Here is a 10,532-nt window from a genome sequence, read left to right as displayed (position 1 = left end):
AGGAGGAAAAACAGCAGAGCCCTAACATGTATAGAAATCCCCAAGTTATTGGTAGTAGCAGTAACAAACATTTATTGAGCACCTACTGTATGCCAGACATCACGCTGCTGGCTGTAAATTAGTGTAAGGCAAGAGTCTGCAACGTAGATGGGTATGGGCAATGCCAAATTAAGTGGGCTGATTCAATTCCATACATATTTCTGGAGGCCAACTGTGCCTCATGTTTAGATGAATCAGTGGGGCCCTACCCTCACGGAGTGTTCAGGTGAGCTGGGGAGACAGGCTCAGACACAGATGCCCCAAATCCAGAGATGAGTGTGGAAGGTGGGCAAGACGGTGATCCAAGGAGCACTGGGCAACTCATCCCACAGAAATCAACCTATACTACCCAAGAAAAAACAAAAATGAAAGGAACATTAAGGGGAAACCTGCATGGCACTGAAACCAAGGAATGAGAGTGGCTGCAAACCATGGACTTAGATCAATGGTGGTTGCTCTCTGCAGTCTCTGTGGAGGGCTTCAGGGGTGAGGGCTCTGGGACTGAGCCAGATCATATGGACACACCAGACAGGAAGGTTTTAGGGGATGGGGTTATTTTCTGGATTAAAAAGTCCAGTTAGGGACACTTGGGTGACTCAGTTGGTTAAGCAGCTGCCTTCAGCTCAGGTCATGATCCCAGGGTCCTGGGATTGAGTCCCGCATCAGGCTCCCTGGTCAGTGGGGAGCCTGCTTCTCCCTCTGCCTGCCACTCGCCCCCCTGTACTCGCTCTCTCTCTCTGACACATAAATAAATAAAAATCTTAAAAAAAAAAAGATCCAGTTAAAAATATGTACATAAAAACACAAAAAAAGGACTGGAAGGAAATATACCAAAATAGTGATAGTACTTATTTTGGGGTGGTAGGATCATGAGTGATCTTAATATTCTTCTATATACAGTCTGAGAACATATTCTCTAATAAGAGAAACATTTAAAAATACAGAAACTTGTTCTTGCAATTTCTGTAAGCTTAAAGTTATTTCCAAATAAAATTTTCAACCAGGGATTATGTGGGAAATCTCTCCATACCTTTTGTTCAATTTTACTGTAAACCTACAACTTCTCTAAAAAAATAAAATCTATTAAATGATTTTTTGTAATGTTTTCAAAAAGGTACTTACAGGGGGAGGTCATACAATAGCATTGAAAATCATAATAATCTGGGGCACCTGGGTGGTTCAGTGGGTTAAGCCTCTGCCTTCGGCTCAGGTCATGGTCCCAGGGTCCTGGGATCAAGCCCCGCATGAGGCTCTCTGCTCAGCGGGGAGCCTGTTTCTCCCTCTCTCTGCCTGCCTCTCTGCCTACTTCTGATCTCTCTCTCTCTGTCAAATAAATAAATAAAATCTTAAAAAAAAAAAAGAAAATCATAATAATCACTGAAGGTTAAGGATAGATATAAGAGGGTTCATTTGATTTTCCCACAATTTTCGGGTGTGTTTGAAAATTTTCCATAATCAAAGTAAGATAAGCAAACTAAAGCTCTGTGCCAAAACCCTCCCCAGCCTGGTCTGCCCAGTTCTAGGCCCAAAGCCTGTGAAGTCTAGATGTCAGCCAGTCCTGGGCTGGAAACGTGGGTCACCCAGGACAGGCAGTCTCAGCTGTGTCACTGTGTCCCTGCTCAGCATCCTCTCCCAGGCCCTGGTGCAGAGATTCTCAGCTGACTCTTGTCAGTGGGACTGACTTGCACACTGGGCCCCAGGCTCTGGGCTTGGCACACAGCCCTGCTCTTCTTCCTCAGTCCCTGCCCCATCCCCATCCCCATGACAGCAACACCAGCCTTGCCCCTGGCACACCAGAGGCCTGCACCTTCCTGCCTGGTGACCCACTCCACTGCTTTTTCCAAGTGTCCCTGTCCTATACTTGCTTTTTTTTTTTTTTTTTTGGTGGAGGGTTCCCCTCTCTCAGCTGAGTCAACATATACCAGTATCTCACATTTTAAAAAGTGTTTTTATTTTTATTTTTTTTTTTTAAGATTTTATCTATTTATTTGACAGAGAGAGAGATCACAAGTATGCAGAGAGGCAGGCAGAGAGAGAGGAGGAAGCAGGCTCCCTGCTGAGCAGAGAGCCTGATGCAGGGCTCGATCCCAGGACCCTGAGATCATGACCTGAGCTGAAGGCAGCAGCTTAATCCACTGAGCCACCCAGGTGCCCCAGTATCTCACATTTTAAAAAATAACTCCCTCACATGGTCCAGCACTTCCCTTGGTCAATGACTCCTTCTCTCCTTCCTTCCCATTGCCTAGAAGGGCTGAGGACAGCCTGTGGCCTCCGGCATTTGCATCACTGCTTTTCCTCCTAAGTCTTTTCTGTCCCATTGGTTCCTGGGACCCAAGCTTCTGGATCTTGTGCCTCCAAGACCACTCTCCCCAGTTTCCTGTGGCACCCTCGATAGCACGCTATCGTCTCTCTCACTCTGCACTCTCCCTGGGCTGTACCCCAGGCCTAACCTCTCTGCTCTGCTCCAGCTGCCCACTGCCACATCTTCCTACAGCTGCCTCTTCCATTTGGTTTTAAGTTTGTTTTCTGGGTTTTTTTTTTAGTAATCTCTACACGCAACGTGGGGCTCACACTCATGACCCTAAGATCAAGAGTCACGCGCTCGATCACCTCAGCCAGGCACGCGCTCTTTTCAACAGTGAACTCAATAGATCTATTCCTCAGACCCTCTTGGCCCCTGTGTTCCTTTCCTGGGCAGAAGGTGCCACCACCCCGCCAGTTTCCTGAGTCAGCCACAGCAGAGACACCCTCACCGCCTCCCTCTTCTAAGGGCCCATTCCAGCCACAGTGGGCCGTATCCCCCTCCTCAGTCTCCCTGCCCCTGTACTCTCACTGCCTCCCTTCAGGCCCCACCACTGCAGTGATGGAGCTGCAGATCGCCTCACATTAATCCACTCTCCTCACACCCACCCGAGTCCTGAGATGAAGTCCACTCATGCCATCCTTCGGCTCAAAATTCCCCCATGGCTGCTCATCCCAAAATAAAATCTCAACTCACAATAGCACGTGATGGCCTCCTCCCTAATTCACACTCCACCTACCCCAAGTGCCTCACGGTTCCCCAAACATGATGGGCTTGCTTGTGCCTTTGCATAAGCCATTCACCTGACCAGGCTAGCCTTCCCCACAGGCCTGTTCTTCTGGAGAACCCCAACTCTTCCCATTTGAGGCACTGCCCCCTCTGGGAAGTCTCTCTCAATTTCCTTGGCAGACTTAAGGGCTCCCCACTGAGTTCCCATCACAGGGACTGGAACCCTTACACCCCTGTGAGGTACCAGTGGCATGACCCAGGCCCTCTTAAAGTTGGAGATACAATCTCAGCATGAAAGTCATGGCCTTTCTGACTTGGTTCATCCTGTTCCCTCTGTTCATCCATAACCGGGGCATCCTCCAATCACTGCTCACCTTCACCTTTTTCCCAAGAAGTCATGCTCTCCTCCGGACTTGGGGCATCAGGTCTGGTGCTGCGGTAAGTATCTGCAGGGTAGCGACATTCAAACATCTGTATTTACCGGGAGCATGGAAAGACCTTTTTCACCATATGCTAGTACACATATGCACTATACTACATGAACTAGATAAGTAACTGAAACAAAAGTGCCTTTTTTTTTTTTTAATGCTGATAATAACACATTCAATTAAGTTCCACAAACTGGTCCCCATCCACCATTTGAAACCTCTGCTATAGCCAGTGGGAATCACTAAGGGTTTCTAGCAGGGGAGAAATGGGGTTAGAAGGGGGGGCTAGAGGGGTGCCTGGCTGGCTCAGTTGGTGGAGCATGGACTCTTCATCTCGGGGTTGTGAGTTTGAGCTCCACATCAGTCACAGAGATTACTCAAAAATCAATTAAATAAATAAATAAATAAATAAATAAGGTTTAAAAATAAAATAAAAATAAATTTAATTTAAAATTTTTTTAAAAAAATAAAATAAGGGGCGCCTGGGTGGCTCAGTGGGTTAAAGCCTCTGCCTTCAGCTGAGGTCATGATCCCAGGGTCCTGGGATCAAGCCTTGCATCAGGCTCTCTGCTCAGCCGGGAGCCTGCTTCCTCCTCTCTGTCTGCCTGCCTCTCTGCCTACTTGTGATCTCTGTCTGTCAAATAAATAAATAAATAATCTTTAAAAAAAATAAAAAATAAAATAAGGGTGGGTTAGAACAGTGCTTCTCAAATATTCTAAAGGCAAGCACCAATTTTGTAAGTTCCCAATCTGTCATGTACTTTGTTTTTTAAAAAATATAATAAAATGAATTATTAGGAAATAAAGTAACAAAGGTGTTAAAAAAAAATGCAAGCCCCTTTCATTATTATTAGCTTCCAGTAGACACTGTGGAATGGCACAGCAAGAATGTGCTGTGAGGCAGACACAGGCCTGGGCCACAGGCTGAGGAGGCTTTGTGGGAACTCTGATGCCTGTAAGCCCTTGACATGTGGCCACACCTACCTGCCCATCTCTGCCCTGAAGAAATTTCTGTTTGCACAGTGTGAGGGGCTCTGCCTTGTCAACAGAGTCTGGTGCCTGAGTTGCCATCCTGACTCCACCACTAACCGGCAGGGGGCTGGGGATAAAGGACTTAACCTCTCCCAGACTTGGTTTCCTCTAGGATTGTCCTGGGAGATAATAAAGCAATCCTCACAGCAGGGCTTGGCCCATGGCAGGAACCTGGTTCACACCCCATCTTCTTGCCCTCACGGTTACACATCTGTGCTGTGGTCTCTGCTGTCTTCCTGAGTCAGCCTCATCCTCCCAGACCCCCCTTGGTGTTCCTCACTGCCCACTTGGGCCAAACCTTCACCCCACCTCACCTCCTCACCTGTCTGCCTCTCACTCTCAGGACATAGTTTGCACCCCCCTTGGCAGAGGAAAGAGTGGGGCCCAGCTGCTTCCCACCCCAGGCTCTCTTCACTCCTACAGACTTTCTCAGAACTCTCCCTTCAGCCCAATCCCTCCACCTGAGCCTCACTTACCTGCCCCCAGTCTCTCCACGGATGGAAGCTTCTTTCCATCCATGATTCCCTCCCTCTTCTGGGAATCTTTCCAAGGAGTCCAATCTGGTCTCTGGTCACTCCTTAGCCTAAGGCAATCTGCCCAGTGGTGTGCTGGTAAATACATAACAACAGGCCCTCTGGAGAAAAAAAAAACTCATATATGAGTTCATTACAAATTTAACTGACATTTAAAGACGTTTAGCAATTTATAAGTAGTAATAAAATATACAGTAGTCTATACTGTAAATTGCATATAGCAAATTGAGTCTTACAGAAAGCTTTCATTGATTTTTACCAACTTGCTAAATCCATAACTAACCTATAATTGTAATTGACAAATGAGTATAGTTCTAACATGAATATTGGTTGATACTTTTGCTTGTGCCAATAAAAAAAAGTGAAACAATGAAGATACATGTTGCAACTTCACTCCTTTGTCAATAAGCAACTTCTTTACTGAATCAGGTAATACTTTTTGAATATTGGAAGAACTTCTGGTCTATTTCTCTGGGCCATTCACAACATAATGGCTATAGGCACTATATATATATAAGTTCAAAGTGCATTATTAATATTTTCTCCATAATTTTCCTAAGTCTAGGCAGTCAACAAAGCAATATATCAGGCCCCGATGTGTAGTGTTTATCAATTTCCATGGTACAATTATTCCCACCATGGCCAAATTCAGGCTATCAATGTGATGCCACTGAAGGCATTAGGAAGAATAGCAGAGTAACACAATGTCATATAGTATTTCCAGAGACCTAACAGATGTAAATAATTAAAGCCATAAACAATAATATTCTGAAATTCTTAGAAGTGATGAGTTGAGTACCTTCTTTTTTTTTTTTAATATTTTATTTATTTATTTATTTGACAGACAGATATTACAAGCAGGCAGAGAGGCAGGTAGAGAGAGAGAGGAGGAAGCAGGCTTCCTGACAAGCAGAGAGCCCGATGTGGGACTCGATCCCAGGATTCTGGGATCATGACCTGAGCTGAAGGCAGAGGCTTTAACCCACTGAGCCACCCAGGCGCCCCAAGTACCTTCATTTTTAATACAATTTACTTAATTGTAATTTTATGAACTTAAATTTTTTAGTAATAGGCAGGTTTAACTACGGTCTTGCAAATCCCTGAATATTTTTTTTTAAGATTTTATTTATTTATTTGACAGACAGAGATTACAAGTAGGCAGAGGCAGGCAGAGAGAGAGAGGAGGAAGCAGGCTCCCTGCTGAGCAGAGAGCCTGATGCAGGGCTCGATCCCAGGACCCTGAGATCATGACCTGAGCCGAAGGCAGAGGCTTTAACCCACTGAGCCACCCAGGCACCCCAAATCCCTAAATATTTAACATCAGCTCTTGGGAGCTAGAATCTTCTGGGCACACCTGGATCTGAACCCATCCCCACAGATTTGCCTTGAACAGGAACCTCAAAAAGCTCTCCAAACCTGATGGCCCCTTCCAATGTACAGTTTTCAGGTCTTATAAGCAAATCCAAACTCATATTCTTACTCTCAAATCAGCTTCTCTCTGGGCTGACATCTTGGTGAGCGGCTTCGCCAGCCACACAGGAACCCATGCCAGAAACCATAATGTTACCATCCCACAAGCCCCACACCTCCTCTGGCTGTAGGTCACAGTCATCTAAACCCCACTCAAGTCTGCCCCTGCTCTTTGTCCCCTGATGTGCTTTGGCTCACACCCCCATTGCCTTCTTCCAGTCCCCCATGGCCTGCCACTGCCCGTTCCTGCCCACCTTCCTAGTGGCATCAAAAGCACTCTCTGTGTCCTGCTCTGTCCTATACTGGGTGGAGTCAGGCTTCCCAGATCCTGACAGTCACTGTCCCTTGTCCTGTCCCTCCAGATCCATCTCTGGCATATCCCACACACTCACCTTCTGTTTCAGCTACAGAACTAGCCATAGCTTCCTTAACAATGCATTCTCCCAAACCTCCATGCTTCACACCTGCCATTCCTTGTCCCATAAATTAAAATTCCTGCTTCACAAATTCTTAATCATTCTTTTGGACTCAACCTCCAATATTATCTCCCTAGTGAGTACCCCACCTCCAAGGAGAATTCATTCGTTTGTTCACTGACGCATTTCTTCAGTACTGATCTTTACTTATCGCTAACTATGTGCCATATTCTACGCTAGGTACTGAGGAAGCAGAAATGAGCTAGGCTCTCAGAAAGCTCTATAGGGGAAGCAGAACTAGGGCAACCAGCCCCTTGACAGACATAGTTATGTGGAGGGTGCTGGGGAAGAGCAGAAGGGGGATGCCCTTATAAAGGCTCCTGGAGGCTGTAGCCCTTGATCTGAGCTTTGAAAGATGGGATGGAGTTGGCTAGGTGAGGAATGTGAGAGAGTGCTCCAGGAAGATGGCTCAAAGGCCCTGAGGCATGAGAATGCAGGCCACTACAAGTGATTCACTTTAGCTAGCCCTTGGGGGTCAAGAGAAGACCATGAAGGAAGGCAAGACCAGATCTAGAGGGGTTTTAACTGGCCCATGGAGAAAGCTTGAAAAATAGTGATTCTGATAGTAATGAAAGCAATGGGGAGTAATGGAAACCTCCCCAGTCTAGAATTACAGGCCTTTGGGCTTGCGTGGCTCAGTTGGTTAAGTGTCCGACTCTTGATCTCAGCTCAGGTCCTGATCTCAGGGTGGTGAGTTCAAGCCCCAACTACTTAAAAAAAAAAAAAAAAGGTCTTTCAGAAAGATCAATTTGAGAAATATAATGGAGAGATACAGGTTAAGAATCAAGATGCTGGGTAATGGAACTGGACCACTGGCTTCTCAGAGTAGCTGTGGTGGCAGTTTTCCTTGGAAGCTAAGATGCCTGAATTGAGATCTGAGGAAGGAAAAGGGTGTCCTAGGTGAGGAGAAGAGGAGAAGTGGGATCATTGAGTGAGGCTTAGAGAGTCCCCACTTACCCACCAAGAGCCCAACCTGCCCTGCAAACTCACCTTTCCTTCCTTGTCACACTGACTTCCTTCCGGTTTTTAAAGGGGCCTCACTCCTTTAACAGAGGGCCTTTGACCATTCTGTTCCTCTCCCTGGAGAGCTTCCTGGCCTCCTCCCCCATTCTTGAGGGAATTGGTAAGTTTGGAAAGCACCCAGAATTACTTGAGGAAAAAGGATCTGTTTGCAGCAGACACATTTGAATTTGCCAAGAAACTGCCACCAGCTTCCCTCACTTAGAAACAGAAGCCAGGTCGTGGTTTTCTCCTGTGGTCCCATGTCTTCATGGGTAAGATGTGGGCCTTGACCTTCAGTGTGCATTGCACAAAATAAGTGCCCCAAAAATCTCTGCCGAGTGAACAGCCAGATGAATGCAAGCTCCCGGCCAAGGCTGCATACGTATGTAGTGTGTGCCTGACCTTTCCCCATGGTCAATGAATTTGGTTTTTTTGTTTTTTTTAAGATTTTATTTATTTATTTGATAGACAGAGACCACAAGCAGGCAGAAAGAGAGGAAGGGAAACAGGCTCCCTGCTAAGCAGAGAGCCTGATGCAGGGCTCCATCCCAGGACCCTGGGATCATGACCTGAACTAAAGGCAGAGGCTTTAACCCACTGAGCCACCCAGGTGCCCCAGTGAATTTGTTTTTGATTGGACTGAGCCAGGGTCAATTTCCAGATAGCCTCAGGGCCACAGGCATATATGTTGGAGACTGCACACCTCAGGGCACAAAGGGTTATACCTGTTCTTGCTCAAAAATTACAGGAAATTGCTAAATGGACCAAAAGAAGAACCAGCATGCTTGCTGCTCTCTGTCTCTCCCCTGGCCCCCAGCTGTTGCCTCATGGAGGGTCAAAAGAGGCAAGATAAAATCTGTCCGACTCATAGCTCAAAAAAAAAAACCAGGAGTTAGAAATGTGACCCAAGCACAGTTCTGCCCCACCCAGCCCTGTCTCTCCTCACTGTGTGGCCCAGGGAAGCTCTAATCCGGGACTGACCACTCAGGCCTGCATCCCTGCACCACGTTCCCAGCCTTCTGTCTTGAGACTCTACCCTGATCTCTCATGAGATCCAAATCTGGGTTCATTTCCAGGTAGTGGGCCTGGCTTTCATCTTCTCTAACAAAAAGTCCAGTGTAAGTCAGGGAGGGATGGAAACCCATGACCCTCCAACCCTGGCTGCTTGGCCCCCTGGTTTGCTGCAGTAGTACTTTCCCCGAGAAGCCAGGCCCAGCGCCACAGTACGTCGCTCCCTCCAGTCTGGGCTTGGTGAGGCAGCAGATGGATGTGCAGTCTTCATCCCCATCCCAACCCTGGGAACCAGGAATCAGCTCCAGAGCCAATGAGATTGAGTTGGGAGTCCTCAGAACCCCAGCCCACAGGCCATGGGACACCTGCAGGAGACTGATTTCGCTCCTGGACCACAGAAACTAGCCTAGACATTTCCCTGGATACAGAACACATCCTTCCTGGGACCTGACACAGGGCCTTTGCCCAGAGGGGATTTGTTGAATGTTCTCCAGAACTACTTGAGTGAATGAATGACTAATACTGACAATGAGTCAGGAGCCTTCAAAACTGGACACTTCTGGGTTAAGAAAACCCCTCATCAGCCTCTTTCTTCTCACCCTGAGACCTCACCTCACCCCACCAGGGGAAGCCATGCAGACCTTCTCTCCCTCCCCGTTCAGAGTATCCCAGTCAGTAAGATGCCATGACTTCTTTCCGTTTGGGCCTGAGTTAGGTCTTCCCCACACTTCATTGCCACTTTCCTCTTTGTCACTGTGCCCTGTGCAAAGCACATATGGAGCGCCCTAACCCAGATCAACCTATGTGAAACTGCCTGAGGACAGGCACTGCTAGAATATCCCCATAACCACACACACACACTCACTCACTCTAAAGAAGCAGAAACTGGGCAAAAATGTAGGAATTTAATTTTACCAAATCATTTTTTAAGTTATGGGATTTCCCAGTGTCTTCAAAAGAAAATTACAACTCCCAGACATGCATCTATAAGTAAAAAACATAAAGATACTGGCAGCAAGCCCACTGTGGGTGGGAAATCACCAGCAAGGGGAACTCTGCTCCCCTCTAAGAGTTCTAGAATTGTTCCAGAGCCAGAGTTCCTGCTCCTGCAACCAACTGTACTGTAAGTTGTGTAAGATGCTGTTGAAAGAGCACAGGGCTGAAAGTCAGGAACCTCACATTCCAAACCCACAACTGCTCTAAGTAGCTGTGGGACCTTAAATGAGCTCCTTAGCATCTCTGGGATGTCCTGTTTCCACCTGTAAAATGGAAGATGGGCTTTAGATCTTCTGTCTTGGATTTCCACTATATCCATAGTGCTTGGCCCAGCACAACCTAGGAAGGGCTTAATATGTACAAATGAGAAGAAATGGTCCAATGTGATTTTTCTTTGAAAGATTTACTTATTTAGGGGCGCCTCGGTGGCTCAGTGGGTTAAGCCTCTGCCTTCAGCTTAGGTCATGATCTCAGGGTCCTGGGATTAAGCACCGCATTGGGCTCTCTGCTCAGC

The 10,532-nt window shown here is 46.9% G+C and overlaps 1 protein-coding gene across 22 annotated transcripts in view; it reads right to left on the bottom strand.

Annotated features, from left to right (window-relative positions):
- ASPRV1 (aspartic peptidase retroviral like 1) overlaps positions 1–10,532 on the bottom strand; it is a 116,777-nt gene that overhangs the window by 7,191 nt on the left and 99,054 nt on the right. For all 22 annotated transcript variants that reach the window (XM_045978760.1, XM_045978766.1, XM_045978765.1 and 19 more), the window contains 2 exons: positions 5,007–5,164; positions 3,445–3,516 (listed from right to left, as the gene is read on the bottom strand). The gene's annotated coding sequence lies outside the window, so the exon portion shown is untranslated. The remainder of the gene's footprint in view (positions 1–3,444; positions 3,517–5,006; positions 5,165–10,532) is intronic.

This window comes from Meles meles, chromosome 15 (assembly GCF_922984935.1).
Source record: "Meles meles chromosome 15, mMelMel3.1 paternal haplotype, whole genome shotgun sequence".
Taxonomy (NCBI): domain Eukaryota; kingdom Metazoa; phylum Chordata; class Mammalia; order Carnivora; family Mustelidae; genus Meles; species Meles meles.
The sequence above is the reverse complement of the archived record's forward strand: the minus strand, read 5'-3'. Positions and strand labels throughout refer to the sequence as shown.